Genomic DNA, 7,476 nt, shown 5'->3' with positions numbered 1-7,476 from the left:
CTCCCTGTCTGACTCCAGTTTCCACTCCCCCACCCCCACATCTCTCTGTCTGACTCGTCTCCAGTCCCCCACCCCCATCTCCCTGTCTGACTCCAGTCTCCTCTCCCCGTCTCCTTGTCTGACTCCAGTCTCGTCTCCCTCCCTGACTCCAGTCTCCTCACCCCCGTCTCCCTGTCTGACTCCAGTCTCCACTCCCTCCATCTCCGTCTGACTCCAGTCTCCACTCCCCCGGTCTCCCTGACTCCAGTCTCTTCTCCCACCTTCTCTGTATGACTCCAGTCTCCACTCCCCCACCCCCGTCTCTGTCTGACTCCAGTCTCCTCTCCCTCCGTCTCCCTGATGGACTCCAGTCTCCACTCCCCTTCTCACTGTCTGACTCCAGTCTCCACTCCCCCGGTCTCTCTGACTCCAGTCCCTTCTCCCACCGTCTCCCTGTCTGACTCCAGTCTCCTCTCCCTCCGACTCCGTCTGACTCCAGTCTCCTCTCCCTCCGTCTGACTCCAGTGTCCCCTCTCATCCGTCTCCCTGTCTGACTCCAGTCTCGTCTCCCCCCATCTCCCTGTCTGAATCCAGTCTCCACTCCCCCCGTCTCCCTGTCTGACTCCAGTCTCCTCTTCCTCCATCTTCCTGTCTGACTAGAGTCCCCTCTCCCTCCGTCTCCCTGTCTCAGTCCAGTCTCCACTCCTCCCGTCTCCCTGTCTGACTCCAGTCTCCTCTGCCCCCCGTCTCCGTCTGACTCCAGTCTCCTCTCCCTCTGTCTCCCTGTCTGACTCCAGTCTCCATTCCCCCCCGTCTCCCTGACTGACTCCACTCCCCCACCCCCCGTCTCCCTGTCTGCTCCAGTCTCCACTCCCCCCATCTCCATGTCTGACTCCAGTCTCCACACCCCAACCCCGTCTCTGTCTGACTCCAGTCTCCACTCCCTCACCCCCGTCTCCCTGTCTGACTCCAGTCTATACTCCCCCTGTCTCCCTGTCTGACTCCAGTCTCCACTCCACATCTCCGTCTGACTCCAATCTCCTCTTCCTCCGTCTCCCTGTCTGAATCCAGTCTCCTCTCCCTCCGTCTCCCTGTCTGACTCCAGTCTCCTCTCCCTCCGTCTCCCTGACTGACTCCAGTCTCCTCTCCCTCTGTCTCCGTCTGACTCCAGTCTCCTCTCCCTCCGTCTCCCTGTCTGACTCCAGTCTCCATTCCCCCCCGTCTCCCTGACTGACTCCACTCCCCCACCCCCCGTCTCCCTGTCTGCTCCAGTCTCCACTCCCCCCATCTCCATGTCTGACTCCAGTCTCCACACCCCAACCCCGTCTCTGTCTGACTCCAGTCTTCACTCGCCCACCCCCAGTCTCCCTGTCTGACTCCAGTCTCCACTCCCTCTCCCCCCCGTCTCCCTGTCTGACTCCAGTCTCCACTCCACATCTCCGTCTGACTCCAATCTCCTCTTCCACCGTCTCCCTGTCTGACTCCAGTCTCCTCTCCCTCCGTCTCCCTGTCTGACTCCAGTCTCTTCTCCCTCCTATCTCCTAGTCTGACTCCAGTCTCCACTTACCCACCCCCATGTCTCCTTGTGTGACTTCAGTCTCCTCTCTCTCCCATCTCCCTGCCTAACTCCAGTCTCCTCTCCCCCCGTCTCCCTGTCTGACTCCAGTCTCGTCTCCTTCCGTCTCCCTCTCTGACTCCAGTCTCCTTTCCCTCTGTCTCCCTGTCTGACTCCAGTCTCCACTCCCCCACCTCCCGGCTGAGTCCAGTCTCCACTCCCCCCGTCTCCCTGTCTGACTCCAGTCTCCTCTCCCCCACCCCCCCATCTCCCTGTCCGACTCCAGTCACCTCTCCCCCCGTCTCCCTGTCTGACTCCAGTCTCCACTCCCCCACCCCCCGTCTGAGTCCAGTCTCCACTCCCACACCCCCATCTCCATTTGACTCCAGACTTCTCTCCCTCCGTCTCCCTGTCTGACTCCAGTCTCGTCTCCATCCGTCTCCCTGTCGGACTCCAGTCTCCACTCCCCCACCCCCACATCTCCCTGTCTGACTCATCTCCACTCCCCCACCTCCCCGTCTCCCTGTCTGACTCCAGTCTCCGCTCCCTCCATCTCCCTGTCTGACTCCAGTCTCGTTTTATTCCATCTCCCTGCCTAACTACAGTCCCCTCTCCCTCCGTCTCCCTATCTGACTCCAGTCTCCTCTCCCGCACCCCGTCTCCCCGTCTGAATCCAGTCTCCACTCCCCCGTCTCCCTGTCTAACTCCAGTATCCACTCCCCCTGTCTCCCTGTCTGACTCCAGTCTCCTCTCCCTCCGTCTCACTGATTCCAGTCTCTTCTCCCCCCTTCTCCGTATGACTCCAGTCTCCACTCCCCCATCCCCGTCTCTGTCTGACTATAGTCTCGTGTTCCTCCATCTCCCTGTGACTTCAGTCTCCTCTCCCTCCGTCTCCCTGTCTGACCCCAGTCTCCTCTCCCTCTGTCTCTGTCTGACCCCAGTCTCCTCTCCCTCTGTCTCTGTCTGACTCCAGTCTCCTCTCCCTGTCTGACTCCAGTTTCCTCTCCCTCCGTCTCCCTCTCTGACTCCAGTCTCGTCTCCCCCACCGTCTCCGTCTGACTCCAGTCTCCACTCCCCCACCCGCCCATCTCCCTGTCTGACTCCAGTCTCTATCCCCCATCCCAGTCTCCCTGTCTGACTCCAGTCTCCACTCCCACGCCCCCCGCTTCCCTGTCTGACTCCAGTCTCCACTCCCCGGGTCTCCTTGACTGCAGTCTCTTCTCCCCCCTTCTCTGTATGACTCCAGTCTCCTCTCCCTCCCTGACTCCAGTCTCCTCTCCCTCCAACTCCGTCTGACTCCAGTCTCCTCTCCCTCCGTCTCCGTCTGACTCCAGTGTCCCCTCTCATCCATCTCCCTGTCTGACTCCAGTCTCGTCTCCCTCCATCTCCCTGTCTGAATCCAGTCTCCACTCCCCCGTCTCCCTGTCTAACTCCAGTCTCCACTCCCCCCGTCTCCCTGTCTAACTCCAGTCTCCACTCCCCCCGTCTCCCTGTCTGACTCCAGACTCCACTCCCTCCGTCTCCCTGTCTGATTCCAGTCTCATCTCCCTCCGTCTCCCTGTCTGACTCCATTTTCCACTCCCCCACCCCCACATCTCTCTGTCTGACTCGTCTCCAGTCCCCCACCCCCATCTCCCTGTCTGACTCCAGTCTCCTCTCCCCGTCTCCTTGTCTGACTCCAGTCTCGTCTCCCTCCCTGACTCCAGTCTCCTCACCCCCGTCTCCCTGTCTGACTCCAGTCTCCACTCCCTCCATCTCCGTCTGACTCCAGTCTCCACTCCCCCGGTCTCCCTGACTCCAGTCTCTTCTCCCACCTTCTCTGTATGACTCCAGTCTCCACTCCCCCACCCCCGTCTCTGTCTGACTCCAGTCTCCTCTCCCTCCGTCTCCCTGATGGACTCCAGTCTCCACTCCCCTTCTCACTGTCTGACTCCAGTCTCCACTCCCCCGGTCTCTCTGACTCCAGTCCCTTCTCCCACCGTCTCCCTGTCTGACTCCAGTCTCCTCTCCCTCCGACTCCGTCTGACTCCAGTCTCCTCTCCCTCCGTCTGACTCCAGTGTCCCCTCTCATCCGTCTCCCTGTCTGACTCCAGTCTCGTCTCCCCCCATCTCCCTGTCTGAATCCAGTCTCCACTCCCCCCGTCTCCCTGTCTGACTCCAGACTCCACTCCCTCCGTCTCCGTCTGACTCCAGACTCCACTCCCTCCGTCTCCCTGTCTGATTCCAGTCTCCTCTCCCTCCGTCTCCCTGACTCCAGTCTCCTCTCTCTCCGTCTCCCTGTCTGACTCCAGTCTCCTCTCTCTCCGTCTCCCTGTCTGACTCCAGTCACCTCTCCCTCCGTCTCCCTGTCTGACTCCAGTCTCCTCTCCCTCCGTCTTCGTCTGACTCCAGTCTCCTCTCCCTCCGTGTCCCTGTCTGACTCCAGTCTCACCTCCTTCCGTCTCCCTCTCTGACTCCAGTCTCCTTTCCCTCTATCTCCCTGTCTGACTCCAGTCTCCACTCCCCCATCCCCGTCTCCGTCTGACTCCAGTCTCCACTTCCCCACCCCCATCTCTGTCTGACTCCAGTCTCCACTCCTCCACCTCCGTCTCCGTCTGACTCCAGTTTCCTCTCCCTCCGTCTCCCTGTCCGACTCCAGTCTCATCTCCCCCCGTCTCCCTGTCTGACTCCAGTCTCCACTCCCCCACCCCCACATCTCCCTGTCTGACTCCAGTCTCCACTCCCCCACCCCCATCTCCGTCTGACTCCAGTCTCCACTCCTCCACCCCCGTCTCCGTCTGACTCCAGTCTCCTCTCCCTCCGTCTCCCTCCCTGACTCCAGTCTCCTCTCCCCGTCTCCCTGTCAGACTCCAGTCTCCTCTCACTCCATCTCCCTGTCTGACTCCAGTCTCGTCTCCCTCCGTCTCCCTGTCTGACTCCAGTCTCCACTCCCCCGGTCTCCCCGTCTGACTCCAGTCTCCTCTCCCTCCGTCTCCCTGTCTGACTGCAGTCTCCACTCCCCCGTCTCCCTTTTTGACTCCAGTCTCCATTCCCCCCGTCTCCCTGACTGACTCCACTCCCCCACCCCTCCGTCTCCTCCAGTCTCCACTCCCCCACCCCCTCGTCTCCCTGTCTGACTCCAGTTTCCACTCCCCCACCCCCGTGTGACTCCAGCCTCCCCTCCCCCATCCCCGTCACCCTGTGTGACTCCAGTCTCTTCTTCCTCCTATCTCCCAGTCTGACTCCAGTCTCCACTTACCCACCCTGCTGTCTCCTTGTGTGACTTCAGTCTCCTCTCCCTCCCATCTCCCTGCCTGACTCCAGCCTCCACTCCCCCACCCCCGTCTCCCTGTCTGACTCCAGGCTCCTCTCCCTCCGTCTCCCTGACTGACTCCAGTCTCCTCTCCCTCCGTCTCCCTGTCTGACTCCAGTCTCCTCTCCCTCCGTCTCCCTGTCTCAGTCCAGTCTCCACTCCTCCTGTCTCCCTGTCTGACTCCAGTCTCCCCTGCCCCCCGTCTCCCTGTCTGACTCTAGTCTCCTCTCCCTCCGTCTCCCTGTCTGACTCCAGTCTCCTCTCCCTCTGTCTCCCTGTCTGACTCCAGTCTCCATTCCCTCCGTCTCCCTGACTGACTCCACTCCCCCACCCCCCGTCTCCCTGTCTGATTCCAGTCTCCTCTCACTCCATCTCCCTGTCTGACTCCAGTCTCGTCTCCCTCCGTCTCCCTGTTTGACTCCAGTCTCCACTCCCCCACCCCAACATCTCCCTGTCTGACTTGTCTCCACTCCACCAGCCCCGTCTCCTTGTCTGACTCCAGTCTCCACTCCTCCACCCCCGTCTCCGTCTGACTCCAGTGTCCACTCCCCCACCCCCGTCTCCGTCTGACTCCAGTCTCGTCTCCCTCCCTGACTCCAGTCTCCTCTCCCCCGTCTCCCTGTCTGACTCCAGTCTCCGCTCCCTCCATCTTCGTCTGACTCCAGTCTCCACTCCCCATGTCTCCCTGACTCGTCTCCTCTCCCTCCGTCTCCCTGATAGACTCCAGTCTCCACTCCCTCACCCCCCTGTCTGAGTCCAGTTCCACTCCCACACCCCCATCTTCATTTGACTCCAGACTCCACTCCCACACACCCCGTCTCCCTGTCTGACTCCAGTCTCCACTCCCCCACCCCCCGTCTCCCTGTCTGACTCGTCTCCACTCCCCCACCCCCCCATCTCCCTGTCTGACTCCAGTCTCCACTGTCCCACCCCCTTCTCCATCTGACTCCAGTCTCCACTCCTCCACCCCCGTCTCCGTCTGACTCCAGTCTCCTCTCCCTCCGTCTCTCTGTCTGACTCCAGTCTCCCCTCCCCCACCCCCCGTCTCTGTTTAACTCCAGTCTCCACTCCCCCACACCATCTCCGTCTGACTCCAGTCTCCTGGTCTGACTCCAGTCTCGTCCCCCTCCCTGACTCCAGTCTCCTCTCCCCCGTCTCCCTGTCTGACTCCAGTCTCCACTCCCACACCCCCCGTCTCCCTGTCTGACTCCAGTCTCCATTCCCCCGGTCTCCCTGACTCCAGTCTCTTCTCCCACCTTCTCTGTATGACTCCAGTCTCCACTCCCCCACCCCCATCTCTGTCTGACTCCAGTCTCCTCTCCCTCCGTCTCCCTGATGGACTCCAGTCTCCACTCCCCTTCTCACTGTCTGACTCCAGTCTCCACTCCCCAGGTCTCTCTGACTCCAGTCCCTTCTCCCACCGTCTCCCTGTCTGACTCCAGTCTCCTCTCCCTCCGACTCCGTCTGACTCCAGTCTCCTCTCCCTCCGTCTCCGTCTGACTCCAGTGTCCCCTCTCATCCATCTCCCTGTCTGACTCCAGTCTCGTCTCCCTCCATCTCCCTGTCTGAATCCAGTCTCCTCTCCCTCCGACTCCGTCTGACTCCAGTCTCCTCTCCCTCCGTCTCCGTCTGACTCCAGTGTCCCCTCTCATCCATCTCCCTGTCTGACTCCAGTCTCCTCTCCCTCCATCCCCCTGTCTGACTCGTCTCCGCTCCCTCTGTCTCCCTGACTCCAGTCTCCACTCCCTCCGTCTCACTGACTCCAGTCTCTTCTCCGTCCGTCTCCCCATCTGACTCCAGTCTCCTCTCTCCCACCCCCCCATCTCCCTGTCTGACTCCAATCTCCACTCCCTCACCCCCGTCTCCCTGTCTGACTCCAGTCTCCTCTCCCCCGTCTCCCTGTCTGACTCCAGTCTCACCTCCTTCCGTCTCCCTCTCTGACTCCAGTCTCCTTTCCCTCTATCTCCCTGTCTGACTCCAGTCTCCACTCCCCCATCCCCCTGTCTCCCTGTCTGACTCCAGTCTCCACTCCCAGCATCTCTGAATCCAGTCTCGTCTCCCTCCGTCTCCCTGTCCGACTGCAGTCTCCTCTCCCCCCGTCACCCTGTCTGACTCCAGTCTCCACTCCCCCACCCCCGTCTGAGTCCAGTCGCCACTCCCACACCGCCATCTCCATTTGACTCCAGACTCCTCTCCCTCCGTCTCCCTGTCTGACTCCAGTCTCGTCTCCATCCGTCTCCGTCTGACTCCAGTCTTCACTCCCCCACCTCCCGTCTCCCTGTCTGACTCATCTCCACTGCCCCACCCCCTTCTCCATCTGACTCCAGTCTCCACTCCTCCACCCCCGTCTCCGTCTGACTCCAGTCTCCTCTCCCTCCGTCTCCCTGACTCCAGTCTCCTCTCCCTCCGTCTCCCTGACTCCAGTCTCCTCTCCCTCCGTCTCCCTGTCTGACTCCAGTCTCCTCTCCCCGTCTCCTTGTCTGACTCCAGTCTCGTCTCCCCTGTATCCCTGTCTGACTCCAGTTTCCACTCCCCCAACCCCAGTCTCCCTGTCTGACTCCAGTCTCCGCTCCTTCCATCTCCGTCTGACTCCAGTCTCCTCTCCCTCCATCTCTGTCTGACTCCAGTCTCGTTTCCCTCCATCTCCCTG

This window comes from Mobula hypostoma, chromosome 14 (genome assembly GCF_963921235.1).
Source record: "Mobula hypostoma chromosome 14, sMobHyp1.1, whole genome shotgun sequence".
Taxonomy (NCBI): domain Eukaryota; kingdom Metazoa; phylum Chordata; class Chondrichthyes; order Myliobatiformes; family Myliobatidae; genus Mobula; species Mobula hypostoma.
This window is presented reverse-complemented; position numbering follows the sequence as displayed.